Here is a 27,364-nt window from a genome sequence, read left to right on the forward strand (position 1 = left end):
ATTCGTTTTCCTATCGCATTCAAATCAAACGCCTATGGAAAAACACGCTCCGAAAGGCGCAAAAAAGCAATACTGGAACGAACGAAACGAAACCTGTTTAGCAGAAGAAAAAGGCACTATTTTAGTATACACGCGACTGTCAGCGCACCCCTCGTCGTGCGCTGACGTTTTCCTCTCCCGTAGGCAACCCTGCTGGAACACATAACCTAGCAGCCGCTTTTTGTAACTCCTTCTGCTCCTCTATTCATGTGCACATAGAAAACCGTTTTTTGTTGCTGTTTCTTCTCTAGTTCTGAGTTCTCTTTGGGATCGTTTTTCCCTCACTCACTCACTTTTTGTCGTTTGTTTCCCCTTGCAAATGGAACTATACTTTCCATGTCCTCAATTCGCGTTTTTTTCCTGTGTGTGTCCGCTGTTACCCTCACCAACCACCGCCCCCCCTTAACGATCGTCATCGTTTTTCCTCCCTCTGTATCTGAGTGCATGAAATAAATTTAATAAATAATCCAGTGAGCAGCGCAGCACATGAAAAAAAGAAGTAAAGAAAGCTCTTCTCTGTTGCATCCCCTCCCACCGCAGCCGCGACGAGCCAACCGAGTGTTCCGGGCCTGAGAAATGTACAGAAAAAAGTTTCATTTACGTATAGCTTAATATTTTTCTGTCCTCCGTTTCTCCTCCTTCTCTTCCACTGCCCATGTAATTTTCTATACAACTCTTTTCTTCTCTACCTCACCTCGACAGTATTTTTCAATTACAATGAATTATTTATTTCTGCGTCTTCCGCCTCCTCCCCCCGAGCGCCACCACCGTGCGCTTCCACCAGCTAGTCTCGTGTTCAGCGCGAAGCTTTTTTTTATGTGTACAAACTTCCAACAACTTTTTTTTCTACTTCTCCTACTAGAGAGATAGTTCGCATCGAGTTGCAATCCCCTCGCTTCGTCGTCGTCGTCGTCGTTTCAATAACACGCGAGTGAACCTCTTTTTTTTCTTCTCTGTTCGCTTCCATTTATTATTTTGCATTCGCGTGCTCACTCTCTCCTCTCGCGCGCGCCTTCTTCGCGCTCTCGCACTCTGCTCGCGCACTGACAGGCGGATAGTTTGTTTTGTTTACAACTGGTGGCTGCTTGTTGTCTATTGCGCGCCCGCCCTTCCGTCTGTCCCCCCCCAAATGCTGGCACTCCGAATTCTATCCGCGCTACTATTTTTCCGTACCTACTTGCTTCTCTGTTGCTCGGGGGCGCACTCGCGCCCACCCTCTCACTCAGCCCCCAACAACAACAAATGTACACGATTCTTTTTTTGCAGTTCTCATTGCCATCATCCGCATACGCGCTCGCAATCGTGTGCGCCTTAGCACCATAACGACAAGATTGATAAAATTTCAATTTGAAAAACTCGAAAAATACGTTTTGCAGAGCAACGGCAGCAGTAGTATTCGGATCAAGCGAAAACGATTCTCTAGAATCGTCGTTATTGGTCATTTTTGAAATCTGACAGCCGCTTTCTCCGGAGGTGCCAACATCATTGCTCTCAAATATATACCGCGAAATTGTTTCTTGCTTCGAAATGCTTATTTATCATATAAATTCATACTATCGCCTTCAAAATAGTACCCTTCTGAAGCAATAAACTTTTTCAAGCTATATCCAGGAATTGTCCATGCTGATGATTGTTGACTCAGTAATTATGCGTTGGATGAACTTGGGATCAGAATTTGATCGTTCAAGCATGTCTTCAGCCACTTGATTGCGATTAAATTTTTGAAGAAAAATTGAGTTCCTGTGGCACTAGTCGTGCTGCGACTTTTCTTATGCCCAAAACATCAACCAAAGTATGACGAACGGTTTCGAATTCTTGAATACTGCATATAATAGTAGCATTTTGCATAATTGCATGAGCAATCTGAGGAAAAAAACCTCTACAGAAAAACGAACAGAATTTGCGAATTGCGATATATATATTTTTTTAATTTGAATTGTAAAATGTTTACCTTTCTTTACCATCACAAATTTTGGAATTAAAAAAAATCGAAATTTATATAAATTTTTTAATGTTTTTAATTTTGGTTTTTGAGTTTCAAAATGTTAAAATTTTGAAAGTTTTACTTTTTAATTATTTTTTTTAATCTCCAGAATTTGAAATTTCCATATTTTTATACTTATTCATATTCAACCCCACTTCAGATCATCATGTTCACTTTTTTCCGTGTTTTAGTATTTTCATAGTTTGATTATCTCATACTTTCATATTTTCTTATTTTTCTAAATTCAAATTTCCACGATTCCATATTTTACAGATCGGACTCGATTATATACAGTTTGGAAGAATTTTTTTTATATTTCAAATATGACTTATTTCAAGAAGAAATGTAAGTGGGTCTTCGTAGCCACTTGGTTACGCGTTCGCTTACTAAGCGATCGATCGTGAGTTCAAACTCAGGGCCCTCAATTGACCATCTTTGTGTTGTTATAGAATAACTACGTCCACGCAACCATCATCAGCTATGGAGATCGATCCACGGTGGAACAAAGATCGATTCATCCATACAACTGCTCTGCTCTGCAAGAAACATCGGGCTGCTGTTCTATAAATAACCCAACAATGATCAATATCAACTGTCTCCGCTGTCCGGTCTGCTGAACAATGGAAGAACAGATAGAATACCCTTACGCCTAAATGGCTACTACAGTGTAATTTACCATAATGTAATGGAACAGAACATCTAACGCCTAAATGGCTACTACTTCTACCGTGTAATTTACAATTTATAGAAACATATACATATGTACATGTACACGACAAAAACCCGGCTCTGTTACAGATAATGCTAATGATCCTGATAAATAAATTTAAAAAAAAAGAAGAAATGTAATCTTCCAACGTTAAGGTGAAATTGAAGTGGCTATTACATGTACAGTGGGGTAAATATCGAGATTTTTTGAGAAATTGCTTGAAAATAAAGTGTACAAATTATTTTTTTTCCCATTTCTTTCATTTTTTCTGGTTAAAATTCAACGAAAACACATCGTAATCATTTTTAAAATATTATTTATTATGTTCTTTTCAAGTTTTCTTAATGTTACGCTGGTAAAAAAGAAAGTTTTTTTGATGGAAAAAAAGTTAATATTCCAAAAAAAAGACAGCTGTAAAATAAAGTGTCAAGATCAGTACAGCTTCAAATAAATCAAACTGAAGGCAAACAAGAACGATTTAATAATGGGTATGGCCTCCTTTAGCCTTCGACACCTCCTGCAAGCGCTTCGGCATACTTTCAACAAGGTTGTGCAAGTGTTGTGGGTCGAGTTCTTCCCACGCGCGCTCCAGGGCATCAAAATAAGTATTTTTATTCGTCACACCAGTCTTATAAATCCGAGCATCGAGGATGGCCCACAGATTTTCGATGGGGTTCAGATCAGGACTTTGTGGGGGCCATTCAAGGGGTTTGATGCGGCAGGAACGGAAAAATGACTTCGTCAGCTTGGCCGTATGCTTCGGATCGTTATCCTGCTGGAAAACGAAGCGCTCGTTGAGGCCCGTCTTGATGAGGGATACCTCGAGGTTTTCCCGCAGGGTATTGCAATATGACTCAGCTGTCATGATTCCGTCATTTTTAACAAAATGCCCACCCCACACCATCACGTTACCTCCTCCGTGCTTGACTGTTCCTTGGATATGGCGGTCTTGGAGCTCCTCTCCCGACTTGCGCCACACACGATCCCGCTTCTTCCGGTTGAACAGCTCAAATTTGGATTCGTCGGTCCACAACACTGTTTTCCAGTATTCGAGCGGTTTATCGGCGTGTTCCTTGGCGAACCTGAGCCGCTTAGCTATATTCATCTGGCTGACGAAAGGCCTTCTCACTGCGATCTTGCTATGGTACTCCTTCGCTTGGATGCGGCGACGGACAGTACGACGCGATACCGAAAGTTGGAGCTCTTCTTATCTGCCGGATCGTAACTTTTGGGTTTTTCTTCACCTCACGAATGATTTTCTTGTCCGTTCTGGCATCTGTCTTGGGCTTCCGTCCTCTTCCCGGGCGATACACCACCGATCCGAACGTTTTCATCTTCTTCATGATTTTTGACACCGCTGTCTTGCTGATTTCGTAGTGCTTGGCCACTTCCCAGTGCGTTTGGCCGTTATTGACATCACGAACAACCAGTTTCCGGATGGACAACGGAATGGAAGCGGAAATTTTTGCGTTCTCCATATTTTACAACTTATTCGAATGTAGACACCAGTTTGAATGCTCCAGAGCCAAGCCAGTTGTTTATGAAACGTCAAAATACACAAAACAAACAAATTCGAGGGACCTTACGTTGGAAACTTATCGAAATTATATCGATTTTCGAGTTGGACACTTTATTTTGCCCCTGTTTTTTTTTTTGAGATATTGACTGTTTTTTTTCTATCAGAAAACTTTCCTTTTTACCAGCGTAACATTAACAAAACTTGAAAAGAACATAATAAATAATATTTTAAAAATGATTGCGATGTATTTTCGTTGATCGTCTATCACCTTCTGGGAGAATTTGGATAAAATTATTTTTTTTCATATGAGAAAGGTGTTCTCTGACTTTAAGGGGATGAATCAGAAATCAAATTCTTTTTTTTTATTCAAGAAACGAAAAATACATGCAAAAACACGAAAGAAAAACATTTTTTTTGACTCGATTATATACAGGATTCGATTATATACGGTGAAAATAAATCCGAAACTGTATATAATCGAGTCCACGCTGTACCTTCATATTTTCATGTTAAATATTTAATTATATTTTCATATTTTCTATTTTTTTTATATATATTTTCATGTTTCCATATTTTAATATACAATATTTTCATATTTCTATATTTTAATATTCCCATGATTCCATATTTTTTTTTCAAAATTTCATATTCAGCCATTCCATGCCAAAACGATATAGTGGTTCTCAGATTTTCGTCAAAAGTGGTCATTTTGTTCTTTATCGTAAAACATTCGACCCGTATTTTTTTATTTTTTTCGTTATGGTGCTCATTTCTATTTTAGTTTTCTATTTTATATTTCCCAAAAATGATTTTTTTTTCAAAAATTCATCACATTTGAACCACTGAACCGCTTCAGGTGATCGACATATCAAGTTGAAGCCAATGAGCTAGCCTTTCATAACAAAAAAAATATTGAACTTGCGAAAAAGATGGATTTAATTTTTGTAATCATTGATTGTAGTTGTTTTTTATAAACAACATGTTTAAAGGGTGTGTCACATCAAATTGCATCACGGAAAAAACGCTGTAGAAATTTAATTTTTAGGAACTATATCTTCAGCTTTCGCTTATAATCAGATAAGAGTGTATAGATCACGTTGGCCATGATTCACTGTCAATTTTTCGTAAATTTGGAAAAATGTCGTCGAACGAAAAAGAGCGTCGTGAATTAATCCTGTGCATTCATTTCGAGAATGGCGCTATATTTTTTTATATTTTTTCTTGAAAGCTGATAATTTTCTACATAACATATCTCGATATCAGAGATGCTAGTTTTTTCGTTTTCGAATTATAATTTTTCCAATTTATCCGATGTTTCGGAAAAACAATTTTTTCCTCTTTTCTCCACTACAAAAATTCATAACTTTTGAACTACTGGATCGATTCAGATGATCGACATATCAAATTGAAGCTTATGAATGTTACTTTTGCGAAAAATTTGGGTTTTTGTTTTCTGTAATTATTAAGTGAATTAGTTTTTCATACTTTCCTCGGTTAAAGATGGAGGGCGCTATATTTTTTTTATATTTTTTCTGGAAAGCTGAGGATCTTTTACATACTATCAAAATCGATATCAGAGATGCTATTTCTTTCGGTTTTGAGTAATTATTTCGCAAATTTAACATGTGCTAAGTCTTCGTTCAATGTTCCTGTTACTGTCTGGTATGCGACTAGAATTCAATCTTAACGCAAGTCTGATATTTTTTCAAAGAAGGTTAGCTTATTGGCTTCAATTTAATGTGTCAATCATCTAAATGGGTTAAGTAGTTCAAATGTAATGATTTTTTGAAAACAGTCATTTTTGGATAAAAGGGGAAAAATGATGTTTTTTGGACCACCCTAAAATGGAAATGGGCACCCTAACGAAACAATGAAAAAAATACGGGTCTAATATTTTGCGATAAAGAACAAAACTACCACTTTTCATGAAACTCTGAGAACCACTATATCGGTTTGACATGGAGTGGCTGAGTTATGAAAACATTTCGACAATTGAACATTAGGATGAGCATTCTACATAATAAGCCATCAACGCGGGCGGCGAAGATGGGCATGCTGGAAGGAAAGTTTGTAAAAATAATTAAAATAAACTAGTCTGCCGTGAAGAAAATTGATATTTTTTTAGATATTCCAAGCTGGGTATTTGGCTGATCACTGGTTCGATTTTTGAAGAAAAGCCTCCATTTCACGCCGCCATGTGCTGAGAAATACGACATTTAAGAGTTCTACGCATAAAGGCTGACGAAATTCGTTAACGGTTCGATTCATATACTCGTTTTAAAGATATTAAAGATGAAACTGGTTGCCTTGCACAGTATGAATACTACTCCCAAGTGCCGTTCAGGGCGTTCTTTATGTGATTTCGCTGTTTCACCAAATACGAAATATGTAGTCTACCCAACTAGAAAAAGGGAACTGCACAGTTTAGTGTGTTCTGTTGACATCTGTGAAAATACTTCTCAATCGATTCAGTATTTATCAGGGGTTAGACATCAATTGAATATAGGCTACCCAAAATCAAAATCAATGTGGCGTCGTTTGTTTACTAACATATCATTTGCGACGATTGAAAGCGTTGAAATCGCTGAGAATTGCGCTGCTTTATTTCTAACTCCATGAGCGATTTTCATGTTTCGGTTTCACATGGAGGTGTTCACATTTAATATGGAGTTTAAAGTTAGCCACTATTCGACTATATAACCGGACCGAGTTGTAAACAACAGTAATTGACAGAACCAAAATGTCAGTGAACCGCAGCAATATTGGGTACGCTGGCAATATGAGGGATTTGACGTTTTAGTCATACCCCTGGTATTTATAGCCAGGCCATAAGGCATAAGAAATTAGAAAACAAAAATTAGTGTGTACAATTTGAAAAGTCCTGTTCAATCCTCAAAAATTTGTGTTGTTAGGGGCAATGAAACCTCCACCAACGCGAACGTTCGCCCTTCATCCTCCGCTCAAAAGTCGATTGGATCAATGTGTATTCTACAATCAACACCAAAAAATTGTTGGAATCATTGTAAACATGTTTAAAGGGTGTGTCACATCAAATTGCATCACGGAAAAAACGCTGTAGAAATTTAATTTTTAGGAACTATATCTTCAGCTTTCGCTTATAATCAGATAAGAGTGTATAGATCACGTTGGTCATGCTTCACTGTCAATTTTTCGTAAATTTGGAAAAATGTCGTCGAACGAAAAAGAGCGTCGTGAATTAATCCTGTGCACTCATTTCGAGAATCCGGAGTTGTCACATCCGGACATCGGTAAGATGCTGGGAATCGTCCAATCCACGGTCAGCAGAGTACTAAAACGATACTTCGAGAACCTAACCATCGACCGGAAGGTGAAGAACGGCAAAAATGGATGCTCCGTCAGTGAAAAAGATCACAAGCGCGTAGTTAAGCAGTTTAGACGTGATCCGAGAAGTTCGGTCCGGGAAGTCGTCAATAAGCTGAATTTGTCAAGTTCATTCGTCCAGCGGACCAAGCAGCGGGAGGGCCTGCGTACATACAACGTTCAGAAGGCTCTTAACCGCGACGAAAGGCAAAACATGGTGGGGAAGACGCGAGCCCGGAAGCTGTACACCGAAATGCTGACGAAGCCGCATTGCCTGGTAAAGGACGACGAAACCTACGTCAAAGCGGACTTTCGTCAGCTGCCGGGCCTGTTGTTCTTCTCCGCAGAGGACAAATTCAGCGTTCCGGAGGAGATTCGCAAGCAGAAACTATCCAAGTTTGCCAAAAAGTACATGGTGTGGCAAGCGATCTGCTCTTGCGGAAAGCGGAGCGCCCTCTTCGTGATGACCGGCACGGTAAACGGGCAGGTTTACCTTAAGGCCTACAGAAGCGCTTACTACCACTATTGAAGCAGCACGAGGGCCCGACCATCTTCTGGCCGGATCTCGCTTCGTGCCACTATTCAAAGGACGTGTTGGAGTGGTACGAAGCCAACGGGGTCACCTTCGTGCCAAAGGAAATGAACCCGCCCAACGCGAAGCTCCGGCGCGTGTAGAGAAATATTGGGCGATTATGAAGCAGGCCCTCCGGAAGAACCTAAAAGTTGTCAAATCGGAGGCGGACTTCAAGAGAAAATAGATTTCTGTTCAAAAAAAACTACAACCTGACGTTGTACAGAACCTTATGGACTGGGTAAAGAGGAAGGTGCGAGCATACGGGCTTGGGCTCGAAGTATGAATAAAAAGAAAATGCCCAAAGTTGTTTAATAGTTTTTATTTTACTGTCTAAAATTTTCAAAAGGATCGGTCTACTGGGCAAATTTCTACAGCGTTTTTTTCCGTGATGCAATTTGATGTGACACACCATTTACAGCTGACAGCAGTTGTAAACAAAACATTTTGACACAATGAGAAACAGCGATGCCAGCCCACATGCTCAATTCCGGGTACTTTTTGAACGCATAATGGGTTTTACCAACGCAAAAAAAAAACTATTATGTTTTTCTAGAATCCAACACAAGTGATTCACCATCATTCCGCACAGTAACAAATAATACTTCGAAAAAAAACCTCACACCGCCGCTACGACGTACTTTTGTTGTTTACCAGCGCCGATTAGTTCGTATCCGCTCCGTATTCTCGGAATTGTGGGGTACCAGCGGCGAGCTTTTGAATAATGCATGCATTCAACACAGTGGCGTTCGGAAATCCCAATCCCAACAATTAGAATTTCGAAATGTTATGGAGCCTATAAGGGGATTCCTCTCAAATCTTCTGGTTCCTGAAAAAAAACTCTTTCTTACGTTTCGTGCTGAATCTCCACGCTTTGTTCTTTTCAAAAGCCAACTCTCACTCTCTTTGTCACTTTCAGCCAAGCAAGGGGAGACGAGAGAACCAAATTTATAATTATAACAATTATCGATTAACCTAAAAAGTTGCAGTTGCAACCGGCGACTTTTGTCCATTCGAGAGTCAGAGGGGGGAGGCAGGGCAGACAGGAAGATAAATTTATCAACTGACACACAAAAGCGCGTGGGGCCACCGGGGGCTGTGAGTGTCATCTATCTGTCTCTGTCTCCGTCTCTCTCTCTCTATCTTTGAAGGGAGAGGAAGTGTGACCCAATTTTTGATTGATTAGTCCAAAATAAGCTGGCAGTGTTGGGCCTTTTTGTCGAGCCACACACGCGTTCATTTATATCGCGCGCCCATCGTCGTATCGATCGATCTCCTGCGCCCAGGAAGGGTTCCCGATGATTGTGTTGCACTGAGCAAACAGTTATCTAAATGTGGTGGAAAAAAAAAGAGATGCTATCTTAAAAATTCAATATCTAGACAGCACCAGGAACAAACAGTCGGACCCCGATGGGGTTCACACAGGGCTAGGAAAATTTTTTAAACTGGAACGGCGCGCTGAATAATGGAGAGAACAACCCGGCGAACACACAGAACTCGAACCCGCGAAAGCGGAAAAGCACGCGAGGCGTTAAGAAGCACGACGGCGGAGAGAGCATCAACAGCAAGCAAAAAAAAAAAACAGTGACACACACTCAGTCAGAACGGGCAAAAATTGTATGTAATCATCATTATGGAATCGCGCACTCGACATCGTCGTCGTCGTCATCGTAGCTGTCGTTGCCAATGTACATAAAACATTTTTTTCTGTTATTTTTGTTGTTGCTGTCATTGCTATTGCCTTCCGCTACTCGTAGAGTATTCTCACAAATGCACAAATAGGGTACTCCCCGTTGCCGCCGCCACCAATACCCACACACACACACGCTGGAACATGAACAACAATTCAATAATTTCTTCGGATGTTATTTTTTTCGTGCTCTCCTGGTCACAAGGGTTGTGACCGAAAACCTCCAGCCTCTGTCACCTAGAAAATGCTTTCTAATTCGGGCCTCTACATCCCGCGGGATTGTGACGCGTTTAATTAGATGAGAGCGTTTCAAGTATTTATCAGCGTGTTGATTTCCTTTTTGCACTAAAAATATGCCCTTTTAGAGCGATTCGAGCGAATTAGAGCGATTCCGGAGTATTGATTTTTTTTTCACTCCGGATAATCGAATCCTCCGGATAATCGAGTCAAAACAATTTTTTTTTCTTTCATTGTTTTGTTTGCATGTATTTTTCGTATTTTGAAAATAAAAGAGAAATTTGATTTTTGATTCATCCCCTTAAAGTCAGAAAACACCTTTCTCACATGAAAAAAAAATTATCCAGATTCTCACAGGAGGTGATAGACGGTCATATTTGATGAAAAAAACCTCCTACGCATATGTTCGATTTTCAACAATGACAGAGTTACAGAACTTTTTTTTGTTTCGGACTCTGTTGCTTCAGACTGGCTCTACATTAAAAAGTACGCTACGGAAGACGATTCTTATGCTTTCATTTGAAAGATGAGAAAATTTAGTACAGGATATAGTAGTGGAACAACTAAATTAGTGAATTTTAATAACATTTTGGAAGTGAAACGCTTAAAAGTTAATAATTATCCTAAAAATTTATATTAAACTAGATTGCTTCTATCAATTAAAATGAAGTTCTTTAACCGCTCCACAATTTGTTCTTTGACGCACAACTTCTATCTTTCTTAATTTGGCTGCAATATCGATATAAACAATTCCTGGTGAAAACTAAAGCAAAATCTTCAAAAATCACGATTTTTACCCCACTGTCGACCATTTTGTGGCGGCGACCTTTTCGAATTTGTGTTGTTCATAGTGTAGTGTATTCTCCAAATTAAACCATTCAGCCATTTTTTGCGGCGGCCAAATTGAATTTTTCAAGATCATGGAATACGCAGTTTTATAATGACAGTAGAATTAAATGTATGTTCCAAATTTCAGATCAATCATTCAAAAGGAACGGGGTCAATTTTCTATTAACGTGGGACAACCCAACAAACATTCAAACATACATAGAAACAGGTCAAGCTGAATGAAACCATTCAAAAAGTAATTAGTTGTTTAGGGACTGCGGCCATCTTGAAATTGGATTTTTCATTATCTGCTATGTTCTACTAGTCGAGAACTTTCTTTTGATACATTTTTGGGCATTTTTCATAAATAACTGTGTTCTTCTAGTCAAGCCTTTTCATTTGATACTGATGGAGTTCTGAGAAAACAGGTAATCCGCCATTTTGTAGTAGCCGCCATCTTAGATTTGCATTTTTCATAAATAACTGTATTCTACTAGTCAAGCCCTTTCATTTGATACCCATATTGATGGGGTTGTGAAGAAAATATATATAGCGCCATTTTGTGGTGGTGGCCATTTTGGATTTTAATTTTTCATAAATAACTGTATTCTACTAGTCAAGCCCTTTCATTAGATACCCATATTGATGGGGTTCTGAGAAAATATGTAATCCGCCATTTTGTAGTGGCCGCCATCTTGGATTTGAATTTTTCATAAATAACTGTGTTCTACTAGTCAAGCCCTTTCGTTTGATACCCATATTGATGGGGTTCTGAGAGAATATGTAATCCGCCATTTTGTAGTGGCCGCCATCTTGGATTTGCATTTTTCATAAATAACTGTGTTCTACTAGTCAAGCCCTTTCGTTTGATACCCATATTGATGGGGTTCTGAGAGAATATGTAATCCGCCATTTTGTAGTGGCCGCCATCTTGGATTTGCATTTTTCATAAATAACTGCATTCTACTAGTCAAGCCCTTTCTTTTGATACCAATATTAGCTATTCAATATAGAATTATTATACAAATTATTCAAAATTTCCGAAAATCAAAAATAAAATACTCCGGATAATCGAATCCCGGATAATCGAGTCCGACCTGTAATAGTAATTATGCCAATGTTCTCAAACTCAAAGACGGTGAGTTTTACGAAATTAACCTAGAATTTTTTTTCTCTACAGAATTAGTACAAAATTTGTTTTGTACTGAAATTTTCAAAATTTGAAAAAACCTCGAACAAAAATGAAATTTCCATGTTATATATATATATATATATATATATATATATATATATATATATATATATATATATATATATATATATATATATATATATATATATATATATATATATATATATATTCTAGTTTAAATAAGAAAAATCGTTCTCGATGTGCAACAAATATGTTACCCTTATACAGGTCGGACTCGATTATATACAATTTTGGACTCGATTATGTACTGTTTGGAGAAAAATATATTTCTTTTTAATGTGGAGTCAGTTTGAGGCAACAGAGTCCGAAACAAAAAAAAAATGGGTGGGTTATATCTATGATATCACCGCAAGGTTGACGTGAGACTACCTTAGCTTAGCAATCATTTGTTTGTATTGATTAAATTTTTGATTGAATGAAACAATTTGCGAATTCAATTGAATCCAATATATCTGCTTTGTGAGTAAAAAGATTGTATAATGCCATGTAGGATCAATTCATGCATTGTGATAGATTATGTTCTCCGTTACAAGTAAATTAAATGACAGTTCTTTTACGTTTGGTATGATGACATCTTGATTTTGAAGTCTGTGTTAGGCAAACATATTTCAGTCGGAACAAAAATGCCCCCGACTTACAGGTATTTGCAATGCCAATTTCCTCACGCTCTTTGGATTTAAAGTATGTGTTAGGGAACCACATTTCAGCCGGAACAAAAATATCCCCGACTTTCATGTATTTGCAATGGAGGTTTCTCCAACGTTGCTTGGTTTTGAAGTCTGTGTTGGGGAACACATTTCGGTGAGAACAAAAGTCCCCATACTTCCATCTATTTGCAATGCTGATTTCCCCAAGGCTGCTTGGTTTTGATGGCTGTGTTGGTGAAACCGTAACCGGATCAATCAAAACGAGGCAGTTAGGGCGTTTAGATAACGCTTAACATTTTACAATTATTCAATTGTTTATTTAATGAAAAATAACAGTTTTTTTTTAATTGCGATAGAAGAAATATTCCCTATTATTTGATGCAAACATCATCTCGATCCAGTAAGAAATGTTCGAGTTATAAGCACTCGGAATCTTTCATTTTTCCTGCATGTTCTGTGTTTAGGTTTTCATTTTACCCCCCATATACTCCGGTTAGACGTAGTCCCACGTCAAAAAAAGTTTTAAAACTCTGTCATTGTTGAAATTCAAACATATGCGTAGAAGGGTTTTTTGCCATCAAATATGATCGTCTATCACCTCCTGAGCGAATCTGGATAAATTTATTTTTTTCATGTGAGAAAGGTATACTCTGACTTTAAGGAGATAAATCAAAAAAACGAAAGTCGGAAAGTGATAAATTATGTATGACTTTTTCTCTACAAATATATTTGAAAAATACATTTATGGTACTTAATTATTCAATAGGTTAAATAAAACAGAAATACATTTTGAGTAAGTTGAAATTTTACACTTATAGCTTTTATTTGAAAAATAGTACAATTTGTTTTTGTATTAATTTACTTTTGATAGTAAAAATTGAACATAAACAAATTTCGAGTAAGTATACAGAAATTCTACTTTTTTTTTTGCATAAACATATGGTTTTATCTAAAAATGACTGCTGATGAAAGATACCGTACGTATGTTTTTTTTCATACAGTTTTTTTTAGAGACTGTTTAATTTGGAATAAGCGTCTTTAGCACAGAAATATTTGTTGGATCTGTTGCACTAATTACTTTGAACAGAAGTAATGGAAATGGAAATTTTTCACGCGTAGTTTTTACACAAAATTTTGTACAATCTGTTTGTACTAAAAATTGTACTAAAATTATGTATAATGGAAAAAATGAACCGAAGCAAATTTCGATTAATTTGAAATATATTTACACTTTGTTCTGCATCAATACTCGATTTCATCACAAAAAAATGATTGCCCACGAAATTTAAAAAAAATTATATTTATATTGACAGCTGATATTTCGATGAAAAAAAAGGAAATTTCTAACTAAAAAAACGGTGGGCCCTTCGGATGATAATGTATGTGTGGTTTTTTTAATTAGGGATTTTTATACAGTCAATGAGTTTATATGATTTGGACATTATCCAAATATGAATAATAGCACAAAGATGAATCTATACTAAGTTGAAATAGATTTTAAATTCGATTCTATATGAACATATGATTCTATGATCTCAAGAAAGACGGCTTCCGAAATGTAACTAATTTTATAGTTATTTTGACATATAATAAATGTAAAGGAAAAATACTACTCGGAAATGGTAAGGCGTGAGATACTTATTCCCAAATGACCATGTATGAAAAAAAAATCTTATGAGAGTTATTATCTAACTGGGTGTTGAAGTTTCGATTTCATGCAATTCTGAATCATGTTCATGAATTTATTATAAGTCAATATAAATATAAAACTTTCGTAGTTTCAACGTAGGATCAATCTTCAGATAGTAACTTATATATTTTGGTTTATATGCACAGGTATTGTATCGAATCTATTTAAATGTACTCAAACTTTATTTGTGTTCTGTTTTAAAAGCGTTAATTAGTTTTAGTACGATTCCCTTGCAAATAAGATATTTCTCCGTTACATGGAACACATGTTTGATACAGAAAAGTAAATTTTCATTCATAGATTTTATTTTCAAAGCGCGTTATTTCTATCCATTGCCATTTTCGCTTCACACCAACGGAACACGAAGCTTAAATCCGCAAAAGCGGAATGCAATTGGACTAACAACGATGTCATTGTAGAGCAAATGGGAATTATTTATTCATTTATGATTTATTAAGTATTTTAAAAAAAATCTTTTTTTTCTCCCCATAACATTGACCTACGGACAGAGACGAACACAGCATAAATACGGCTCAAATCGGACTATTTCCTTCCTCGGTTTTTGCACTTAGCTACACACTTGGCGACCCATTTCTATTTATACAGATAAATGTTGACAGATAATGAAACATGGCAAAAAATGTTTAATTACAAAACCAACTAAATAACTCAAGCTCTACATTCCACACATAAATCTGCATAAATAACGTTATGAAAGTTGATGTCCTAAGGTTAACCAGTGTGGAGTTAAAATGTGTCTTCATAGATTCCCTAACTGTCAATATAAATAGAAAATTTGTTTTATCTCGCGGACAGTCTTTCTTAAGATAATAGCTTACAGATCATTTTTCATACAGAACTATGCGTAGAATCCATTTTTGTGGCACTTTTCGGCAATTCAGTAAAGTTTGGAAATTGGACCAATAATTGAAATTCTTCATATTTATAAAACAAAATCAGCGAATCATGCAAACGGAAACGGGAATCTTTCCGATAGTAATTTATGAATGATTTTCATGCAGAATTATGTATAAAATCTATTTTGGGACCAAAATTACTAGAAGTGAAAAGAAGCTAAACAAAAATAATGTTTGAGTAAATTTGAATGAAATATAAAAACACAGTTAAAAATCCCTTATTCTTTACTTCTGTTGAAAAAGCAAAAAACCTAATGATACTGTTTAAAAAAAATTGCAGTGAATTTTTAACAATATGTTCAAAAAATGTTATTTGAATTTACTCAAACATTTTACATTGCACAAAAAACCACTTATGAGTTATTATCCCAAAGCTCACCGTTTTCGAGTTATAATGTGTCTTTTGAGATTTGTTATCTGTCAAAATGAATATTAAATGCGTTATTTCTCGTGAACGCCCAGTCTTAGGGTAATAGCCTGTATATAAGTTTTGATTCAGATTTTGGCGTAGAATCTATTTTAGAATCAATTTTGCTACAAAGGCGCAAAAAACATGATCAAAAATCTAAATTTTTAATGTTAATAAAATGAAACCGATACGGACTCAAACAGTCCTCTTCAAGTACTAATTGAAAATAATCTTATAGAACAGCCTGATGAAAAAAATTCAATGTTGAGTGATTTTATTAACATTGTATTTTTTGTTTCTTTCTACTTTAAACAATTTTAGTCCCAAAATCGATTCTACATATTTTTGTTATCCTAAGACTAACCGTTTTCGAGTAACAACATGTCTTTCTAAATTTGCTATCTGTCATAATGAATATTTAATTCGGTTTTTTTCTTGAACGGTCGTTCTTATGAATATAGCTTACATATAATTTCTCATGCAGAACTTTTTGAAGAATCTATTTTTGCATCATTTTTGCGTTTTTGTAATGTTTCGAAATTTGTTCAAAGTGTTCAAATTTTCATATTCATGAAATGAGATCGACACCGGCACAACTATTCATCATTATGTAGAAAAGCCAAGCGATACCCGTATTCTTCGGTTATGAAATTAAAATAATCTAAAGATAATGTTCTAAAAAAAATTCTCATGATTTTTCTATCAGTGTTTTCGACTAATTTGTCGAAGACCAAATTTCGATCAGACAAATTTTTGAAGGAAACTCAGATTAGACAATCAGATCAATCAAGATATATTTGAAAGAGAAGGTTATTGGTTTTGAAAACGCCCCTACATAAAAATAGTGCCAACTATAATTTGTCATACGATTCTGAAAAATGGGAAGCGAACAGACGATTCGACGGGCATTACATAGAACATATCACATATCGATGTGCGCAGAAATAGAGATGAAGCGATTGAGAAAAAAATGAGATATCTGCCCTCATTTCACGAAAGTATGGGTGGGATTCAACAACCACCCTATAACGACGCCAGTAGTTACTCTGTCTACTGGCGCTTCGTACACTTTGGAACAGAAAATTTTCGGAAAATTCCAACACAAGCTCATCTACCCAAAACGCCCCCTTCCCTTTCCCAGTTTGAAAAAGGAAAACAGAGGTAGCTACCATCAAAGCAAAAAAAGAAAAACATAGAACTTGTTCTGCTTCTCCCATCCTGCATCACAAGGGACATAAAATATTTTCCGAAAGTACCAGGAAAAATGGAACGGGGAAGGGGTGGAAAAAAAACTTTCCACTTCCATCAGTGTTTGATTTTTTTTCTGTTTCAACGTTTCGGTCGCTCCCTGTGTTTATGATGGGATCGGTTTTTATGTGTACCGACCGCGGCTCACCCTACTTTCCCTGCCTAAAACTTTGGGGGGCAATCTGTGGACGATCCTCTTTTTGCTCTGTCTCTCTGTGTGTGGTTCGTTTTTAAAGGTGGGTCTTCTGCCACACACAAATCGGGGCAGTTTTCCCCCGTGGGACAAGACCAAGTTGACCCAAAATATCATCCTTGCGGTGGAGGGTGGCGGTGGTGATGGTAGCAGGAGCAGGGTGCAAAAACGACTCAAATTACACGGAAAAATCGATACTTTGGGAAACTCTCCTCGGTTGGGGTTTTTTTTTTTTGCAAATATATAAGGAAATTTTCTAGCAGTTATCTACACACACTGAAGAATGTTCATTTTTTTCTTTCTCACGAACACAATTTGTTGCAATTGATAAGTGGAAGTTTTCGAAAACAGCATTGTTTACACTCCGCAATTAAGACTCATTGACTTACCCGGAAATTCACGCCACCCTTCGGTTCTCTCACACGAGCGCTCCCACAGTCTCGCCTCTTATCAGCGCCTGCTGTGACGTCTTTTGTTATTGTTGTTGTTGCTTGTTGCACACTCACAACACTCAAAACAAATATGGCGCCGAGGGGTGCTCCAAATTCAAATCGATTGTTTTTCGACGCTTCAACACGTGCAACTCAAATCGACTTTCTTCACTTTATCCGAGAATCTGTACACTGGCCTCGTTGCACAAAACTTATGTTTTCTTCTACTCCTTCACTCCTTTCCCAATTACCCTCATTCGCCCCACAAACAACAGCAGCGACGCGTGTTTTGTTTTTGTTCTCCACCAATCGGGAACGAGCGAGAACGCAATGATTCGCGCAATCGAAATACGCAAAAAATACGATTATCGAGAGAGAGAAGCACAACTTATCTGCGAACTTGCGTTCAAAAAAAACGCGCCTTTTGTTCTCTGGCCCCGTCAATGCTGCTGCCACCGCGAGTGACTCATGCGAAACAATTTGAACGCGTGAGTATTTTCAGTGTTTTTTCCCTTTTTTTTTTTTGCTTCAACGGATTTGCCACCCAAACACACAAGTGGGTGGAGAAAGGTGTGTGCGAATGCAAACGATTCACACACGTGCTCCACTGACACTTGTCGCGCACAAAACAAAACACCGCCTTTATCATGCACAAACGCGTACATACACACACACAGTGAACCACAGACCGCGGCCTCGAGAAAAGGTGCAAAAATTCCAGCGATTAAATTTTCCGCGACGAACGAAACTAAAAAAAATTGCACAATTCTCGGAAAAACCAAACACCTTCAACTTCCAGGAGAAGAGAAATATTCTATCGCTTTTTTTTTCGGTGTGTTTCGTATCGTATCGAAGAAAAATGGTCGCTTGCGTACCGTTCTCGACGATTACTGATTTCGAAATGAGATGAACCAGCAGCACATTTCCGCCGTCCGTCCGTCAGCAGCGGTGCTGTTTGACGTTTTCCGTTTTGCGCTCTCATTCGCTCGCTCGCTCGCTCGCGCTCTCTCCGCTTCGCTGACGACTATGTGTGCGTTTTTTGTTTTTGTTTGCCTCTCGTTCGCGCGCGCACTGGATTTATGGTTGTGTCCTTCGCTCACTCCCTCTCGCTCGCTGTGTGTTCATTTGCGCCCCGAAATAACTGAGAAACGGAGAGTTTGCAACAAAAACAGCGTGTACTCTGCGCTCTCCCATCGTACGATGATAACAAAAAAATGTGACATTGTGTTGTGTGCTCAAATATATAATCTAAAAACTGAACGCAAATGAATGAACACATGATGATGATGTTTTGTGAGATTTTTTTTTGCTGTTGCTGCAACCAACTGAGAGCGAGAGGGTGAGAGAGAGAGAGTGAATATGGAAATTTAGCCTTGGTTTAGGTCCAGCAAAGGGGAAGTGCAATTTGGATTTTATATTTTGAAAAAGCGACAAGAAAAAAAAAATGCACTTATATATTTGCACCAAGTTTTCAAAGATCGTCTATATACAGTATGGGTAGCGAGAAAAGAAACGGGGTAGTGTACATTACATTTGCGCAAAAAATGGTTGATTTGAAACTTCCGGAGAATACCTTTTGAATTATTTAAACACATTTCAGTATTGAAAAAGATGATAAAAAATATGCAGTTGAAATATTTTTCTGGTGTTACATGCGTCCATGGTTTTGATTAAACCATATGACGTAGCCTGACAAAAGAGGAATCTGAACGGTCGAATGGTTATTTCTGACAGATATGGAATACTGTTGGGACAATTTTTATGGGCACAGAATTGGTCTAATGCAAAATTCTCTACATTACCGAAGTGATTAATGGAATATCTTATTTCTTTAAATTAATAATTCATAGGGATACCATCTGGCCGGAGTTAAAAATCAGGACACCTGTCACTACTACTATTATGACCAAACTATTATCATTATTTTGAGATACAGAAGAATCCCTTTATTATGACTCCGCTTATTATGATGTAATTACACAAAGAAGATTGCCACACGATGCCCCCTGGACCGTTATTATAAAAAAGTGACCATCAAAACCAAGTATAGGGCTCGATTACTTAGGTAATTCTACACCGCTGGGGAAAATTTTAAAAAAATATTTTTTTTTAGATCGAGAAATCTTGATTTGAAGTTTTTATGTCAAAAAAAAACAAAATAATCATAACTCGAAGTACTTAATATCGCCAAGATACATCATAAAAGGTCCAACAAGTTGTCCGAGATGTTTTCAACCGGAAGGTACATGTTGCCGTTGCTACATTTGTAATTATTCACAACTGACTTAACTCAGTAAACAGGCTTAAGTATGTTGTTTATATGGTTTAATGGTTATAGTTTAACTTAAGCGTTGCTTTCTTTGGAATGAGAAAATAAAAAGTGATTTTCAATTCAGTAATGGTGCTTTTTAATGGAGAAACGTAAAATAAAAGTGAATGTTACATGCTAATAGTAAGAAGCTAACCCTAACACATATGATAACTGTTATAATCAATCAATGCACTTATCAAGCGATCATTGTAAATGTGCGATGATTTCGGTGCTCTGTACCTCTGCCAAATCTCGTCGAAATCACAATGAACAGACTCGGAAGCCTGCTCATTGTACAATCCAAGCCCTCTACCTGTTTCATTGCAGAACTCACTAACGCGGTACTTAGCGATGTGGTACTTAGACGTAGACGGCAGTTGAAGATTTTCCCAGCTATTTGTGAATTCAACGATTGACTCTTCAAGATCATGTTCCAGATTAAAAGAATAGCATTTCGTGTACATGGTTTTGAAGTTATTCAGAACCTGAAAATCGTAACATTAATAAGAGTTTTTTTTTTATCAACATTTGTTTAGTAGCATAACTTGCCATGACGTAATCTGAAAGCTCAGGATTGTCTGCCAAACAGTTGGCAGCCTTCTCTTCGACGGACTTGAAAATCGTATTAACGAGTCCAAGCGTGATGTGTAGTGGCGGAGGCGGGCAAAGGTTCAGGATTTTGTCTCCATCGTTACCGGAAACTAGAGGGACATTGACACATCTTGCAGAGTTCTTTCCAACCATTTCCATTTTTCGGTTGCAGTGATCTTTGATGGTACCTTTTGTTCTCGAGATACTATTTGTTGCGCCGAGCTCACTTTTGAGGGCCTCGCAATATGGACACGGGTTCCTCGAGGAGTGTGCCATAATGCAAATTATAAAATTATACAAGCAATTATAAATAGCTTCTTTACGCCACCATCCTTGAATCTATTCTCAGCTAGATGCTCCGTTGGTGGGAAAATCAAAGATAACGTGATTTTGAAGAAGTTCCGACCCCCGTCAATTCCAATTTTAACAAGACAATCATCTCCAGCAGTTGACCTTGACAGCTTAATACGGTTCATGAGCTCGGGTACATTCGTGCAATACGCAACAACATGATCTGATGAAGATGCAACCTTTTCCGTGACGCTAGACAGCTGAACCACTTCGAACAAATCTTTAAGCTGTCGGTTCATCTCCACTAGCTTATTCCTTACACCTGGTTCGATTTTTACTCCCGACGCTCGAATACTTTTTACTATACCTATCTAATGAACAGATTGCATAACACAAACTATGTTCTAAATAAAATACTAGGGTGAAGGGCCTATGTACATGAAATTGGGCCCATACCTAAAATTCTAAAATTTACATGTTTTTGTTCCATTAGGCAAGTTGTTTTAATAAAAATATTGAAAATTTAAGTTTTTTAAGGTATGGCCCAATTTCATGTAGATACATAGGCCGAAATGCTCAGATCGTTCTCGCCTTTGACCTTAATCAAAACATCAATCAATCATCAATGTCTTCAGTGCCTGGTGTGGATCAGGGTCTTCCGAACTTGGGCTTTTTGGATTCGAAACCAGGAAGATTGGTTCTGCAATCATATGTACTGGCAGTGACGCAAATTTCACACTTGCATATACCCTGGGATCGCGTGATAACTGAATTTTCGAGCTTGTAATTATGAATCCTGGGGACCCTAGTACCTCCCTTGCTGTACTCCCCACGCGCCACGCGACATGTTGTGCAGATGACCGACGGATACAGGTTTTCTCCAGCTTCGAAACCTTGCAGAAATTGTCCGACAACAATTTTTATACTTTCACTTATCGGTCGAAGTGGCGTCGTCCTTGAAAGACAAAGTACGCACACCAATTTTCTGTTTTTTTCATGACGATCCATTTTGAAGGAAAAACACAAGAAAAAATACAACTATATCGTAACCACGTGCTCAATGTCTGTCAACGTTGCTGGAGCTTAATGATTAGGGATATTTTTAATATTCAAAGCCTACTATGTCCGCTGATTTTTTTTTAGTTGGTCGGCAATAAAACAAAGTAAGCTATAAATATTTAGCCGATCGTTTCTTCCTCGGTATTAATTATTACAAAGTAAACCGTATAAACAACATACTTAAGCCTGTTTAGTGAGTTAAGTCAGTTGTAAATAATTACAATTGTAACAACAGCAACATGTACCTTCCGGTTGAAAACATCTCGGACAACTTGTTGGACCTTTTTGGAGGTATCTTGGCGATATTGAGTACATAGAATAATGATTATTTTGGTTTTTTTTGACCTAAAAACTTCAAATCAAGATTTCTCGAAAATTCGACTAGGGGTTTTTTTTTTAAATTGCCCAGAGGTGTATAATTACCTAAGGAATCGAGCCCTATACTTGGTTTTGATGATCACTTTTTCCAGGGGGGGCACCGTGTGGTATTCATTTAAAATTCTTTGTAAAAAAATCGGATAAAATAACTTCCTTTACAGTGACATGTCGCTTATTATGAGCCATTTTTAATAAATAATGTCGATTGATGACCGACATGATTCTTCACACCTTCGATAGTGTTCGTTGCTTTCCGACGACGTTCGGCACGTGGCTCGTTTTTGTTTTGAATCTCAGTGAGTAATTGACAGTTAAAAGTTACGCATTGTTTTTAGAGTTATTCTGTGAAAAAAATGTAATCTCAACGCCGTAAAGCATTCACGATTGAGGAGATATGTGCAATAAAATGCAAATTTGAAAATTGAGGAACGAACTCATCTCTCGCGAAAGAATTTGGGTGGTGGGTCATTCGACAATCTCAATGATTTCCAAAAACATGAACCGGATTAAGCAATCGTTCGATTCAAATGTTTTGAAGACGGAGAGGCTTCAAAAATCGCGAAAAGAAAATGTCGATCAAGCATTACTTCGATGGTTTCAAATCACGAGAATCGAAGGAATTCCTGGAATTCGACATAACCTTGTGGCGGGAAAATTTTTTGGTGAATCTTCGCCTGTTGATGATGATGATGATGATCCCGCCACCTTCCCCTACAAAGGTTTGAGCAAGACGAGTTATCTAGAAGATAATATTTTTTCCTCAGCTTTGAAATTAGTTTAACAAAAAAACGAACTGATTTTACTTACAGATATAAATTTAAAAAAAAATTGTATTCCATTATCAAAAGAGAAGCCAATACTCAGTCTTGTCCGCCACAGTGCCGATACGATCCCGACTAGGCCCTTGCAGCCAATTGGTCCACCAGAGCATAAGTCCAACCGCCAGTCTAGTTTTGGATAGACAATGAGTACCCCCATACAGAGATGTCGAGAAATTTTCCATCACGAAAAAATCCTAGACCGGCCCTCACAAAACTTTTTTTTCCTTTTATATCCTTTATATCTGTGCGACGCGCGCGAGGCTCAAACTTTTGTAGACTACTTTTATTTTTTTAACTACTGCAAAAGAAAACAACAAAATAAAAAATAAAAATAGTCCATCATCACCATGATCATTACGGACATAATACTGATGAATACAATTTTTGAAAAATACAATTAAAAAAACAACAAATTCTACACAGTATAATCCGTTGGAAAAAAAAACTTCGTCAGGTACAGTATTCATTTAAAAAAAAATATATGTATATAAATTCTGCAATAAACTGTTCACACTAAATTATTCGTTCGTATCTGAAGAAGTTTCTTCAGTTACAATCTTCGTCAAAAAATTTAAAAAAACATTATTCGGCTGTGAATAAAACACAGCTTTAATGTGTGAAATACAGTGCCTCTTGAGTTCTGTAAGTGTTGTTGCACATTTAATATGTCTTGGCATCGAGTTGAAAACATTTATTCCTTTGAAGTACAACGAATTTTGTGGAGCACATGATAAGAAATTAGGTGTTCTCAATTCATTTGCGTTTCTAGTGTTATATCTATGAAAATCACTTCCTATTTCAATTTGATCACTCAAATATCGAGGCAGCAAACCGTTAACTACTTTAAAAATGAACACCATAGTTAAATAAACAATTATTTGCTTCACAGATAACCATTGCAGAGCGTCCAGCATCAAAGATGAGGAAAGGAACCTATTACATTTAAGAATCAATCGCATTATTTTATTCTGCAAGCGTTGTAACCTCGATATTTGTGTGTCATTGGCTAAAAATAGAATGGAAGAACAAAAGTCCAAATGAGGAGAGATGATTGATTTGTACAGTAGTATTTTGCTGTGAATGATCAAATCGTTTTTCAATCGACATAAGATTCCATACTTTTTGGCAATTTTCTTAATGACAGTGTCACTGTGAGTGTTGAACTTGAGTTTGTCATCAATAATCACGCCAAGATATTTAATTTCCCGAACACGATCAATAGTTTCATCATCAATCACAATAGAGACGTTTTCAGTATTTTTTTCGCGATTTCGCGAGATTATAAGATATTTAGTTTTACTTATGTTCTATTTTAACTGCTTATACTTCAACCATCTACTTAAAGAATGCAAATCTCCATTCAAATGTAACACGATCTGATTTAAATCATTAGCTGCAATGAATAACATAGTATCATCTGCAAAAAGATTGATGTCACAAAATCGTAAAACTCGTCGCATGTCATTGATGTACATAAAAAATAAAATGGGCCCTAATACACTTCCCCGAGGTACTCCAAGATTATTCCCTACGGCACTGCAAATGAAATCGTTAAAAATAGTCCGCTGAGTTCTGTCATACAAATACAAACCTTTCAAACCATTTGTATGCAGTACCCCTAATTCCAAAGTGCTTAATCGCGTTCAACAACAAAAATTGTCTCGAAAGCGCGTTTCAGATCCAAGAAAACAGCAATGATGGTATATTTACATTCTAATTTCTCTTTCCATTTTGCTAACACCAGGTTCAATGCGGTTTCACAGGAATGACCTTCCCGATAACCCGATTGTTCTGTTATTAGCAAAGCGTTACAGTTTAAATAGTCCAACAGCTGACCTTTAACAACAAGTTCCAAAATTTTCTCTAATGTGTGCAACATGTTGATGGGACGAAACTCTTCGGCTTTAATCATTCCAGCAACCTTTTGAATAGGAACTATGAAAGATTCCTTCCACACCTGAGGCACATGCTCAGTTATTAAAGATTTATTAATAAGGTCCAGCAAGATGTAATCAATGACATGAAAGCAATCTTGAATAACTCTAGCATTAACATTATCAACACCAACCGTTTTTCCTAAAGAAAAGCAAATAGTCCTAAGTTCGTTTAATGTAATTGGGTGAAAACTTTCAAATTTACAATTACTATTATCCGGCTGTTTTATTTCATCAGGTTCAGATCGTTCAAAAGTGCCATTGAAGTTTATGAACCGCGGGTTGCTATTACTAGGTTTCAATAAAGATTTCAGAATTTTCCATAACTCTTTGTTGTTGTTTTGATGATCAATTTTCCTCTGAATATATTCACAACGAGTTTTCTTAATCGATCGCGAATATCTATTACGCGCGATCGTGTACATAGTCCAATGAATTTCATTATTCGTTCTACGAAATTTGTTGTACAATCTGTCTCTCGGTTCCCGGAATAAATCGCCACAGAAAACGACTGCAACAGAAACCACCGCTTATAAAATGTGTAGTAGGCTATAAATATTGTGGCGCGGTATTGTATTTCAAAACAAGAATTAACCGGGCAAACGTATCGCCCCAGGCAAACGTAACGCCCCGGGCAGACGTATACCGTCCGACGCTCGCTAGAGCTCGGTCGGACATTGCTAAAGGATCGTATCCTATGTTTCAAACTAACCGGGCAATCAGTGGATCCCAGGTTTGCGTGCGAGACACCGCCGCTTCCGACGGCGGGTCGGCGGTGGACTCGGATTGCGTCATCTTGGCGGCATGGGCCGCCTCGATTCCTTATCCTCGCCAAATGGGGACTTCGTCCCCATTACATTGTCCTCAGAATAAATTTCGAAAAACGAGAACAAGAGAATAAATTTATAATAGAAATGTGAGGCACATGATGTTTTTCCCGCGCCAAATATTTCTAGCCTACTACACTTTTTCTAAGCGGTTGTTTCTGTTGCAGTTGTTTACTGTGGCGATTTATTCCGGTCACCCTGTCTCTCTTAAGGTGGAAACAGAATGCCGCGTTGTGCGTTGCTTTTCATGAGCTGTCATTGCTTGCGTTTTGTACTAAAACATTTGCCCGACGCAGTCTGTTGATTTGCAGTCACAATCTAGCATTCGCGTCACCACTTTTAATGTAAACAAAAACAAAATAAAATTCGTATGAAAATCTTGTTCTTGTAGTGTCCACGGATCAGTTGAATGTTTTTAAAAACAACACATTGCCATATCCGCTGGCGGCATTGAACTTCGTTCACTAGTTTAGGGGAGCGTGTAAGAATAGCTGATTTTCAGTCGGAATGAACACCGTTTTCAAAATTAAAATTATGAATGTAAATTAGCTTTTCCATATCAAACTAGTATTCCATTTAAATGAGAAACATTTTTGTTTGCAGGTGGTGAAAAAGTCTCATACGAAAATTGTTTATGAAGGCAATTCTCGCTTAACTTTTGAAAAGGTCCTATGTAACAAAAGTAAACAAATCGAGTTAATGGATGCACACTCTTAGTTTTCAATCATTGAATGCATTACAAGAACAACCGTTCATGTATCTATCTTCTTCATCTTTTTATCGCCGATACAAAAAATATCCAATGTGCAGATTCGTATTTTAAGCACTCGGCTGTTACTTCGGACGCCACTTTCCTCCGACGCTCGGAACGTCCGAAGTAACAAAGCAGTCAAAACAACACAAAGTCGTACTTCGGTCGTTTTAGGTTTTTGTTTCTTACAGGCGTTGTTAGCGATTTCAGTGCAATTCAACGATTGATAACAACAATAATACGTCTTTAGAACGAAATGCTGATATTTGAATTGCTGTTTAGTAGTTAGTTTCAGATTCGCATCGTGCAACGTAATATGTCCAATGTGCAAACGCGGCAATCAAAACGTCCAATGTAACATTTTTCGTTCCTAGGCTTCAAATTTAAGCTCGAATCACTGAACAATAGTTGCGATTGGTTTTACAGAGTTATTCTTGACTGCTAGTGGTGAAAGTAGCGAAGGAGATCGATACCTTTCAATACAATTCGCAGATTAATGTTCGGGTCTTCAACTTCGTTTATCTCGAGTTGACGAAAATGTTACATTCGACCTTTTCAAAATTTACGCGAGAATTCTATATTATGATGAAAAAATTCAGCAACAATGTTGGAATTGTTTAGCCATATGGTTGAATGAAAGTCAGAAACACGTGTTTCAAGTAATCAAATAACATGATGTGAAAATTTTCATTAAAATTTTAGAATTTAAAAACCGGCTTCGTGTCTTCTAATCT

The 27,364-nt window shown here is 37.3% G+C and overlaps 1 protein-coding gene across 1 annotated transcript in view; it reads right to left on the reverse strand.

Annotated features, from left to right (window-relative positions):
• The window catches only part of LOC129777295 (uncharacterized), a 58,784-nt gene extending 40,210 nt beyond the window's left edge, over positions 1-18,574 (reverse strand). Inside the window, exon 1 of the mRNA XM_055783510.1 lies at positions 17,626-18,574. The gene's annotated coding sequence lies outside the window, so the exon portion shown is untranslated. The remainder of the gene's footprint in view (positions 1-17,625) is intronic.
• Between the last annotated feature and the right edge of the window lie 8,790 nt (positions 18,575-27,364).

This window comes from Toxorhynchites rutilus, chromosome 1, assembly GCF_029784135.1.
Source record: "Toxorhynchites rutilus septentrionalis strain SRP chromosome 1, ASM2978413v1, whole genome shotgun sequence".
Lineage (NCBI taxonomy): Eukaryota > Metazoa > Arthropoda > Insecta > Diptera > Culicidae > Toxorhynchites > Toxorhynchites rutilus.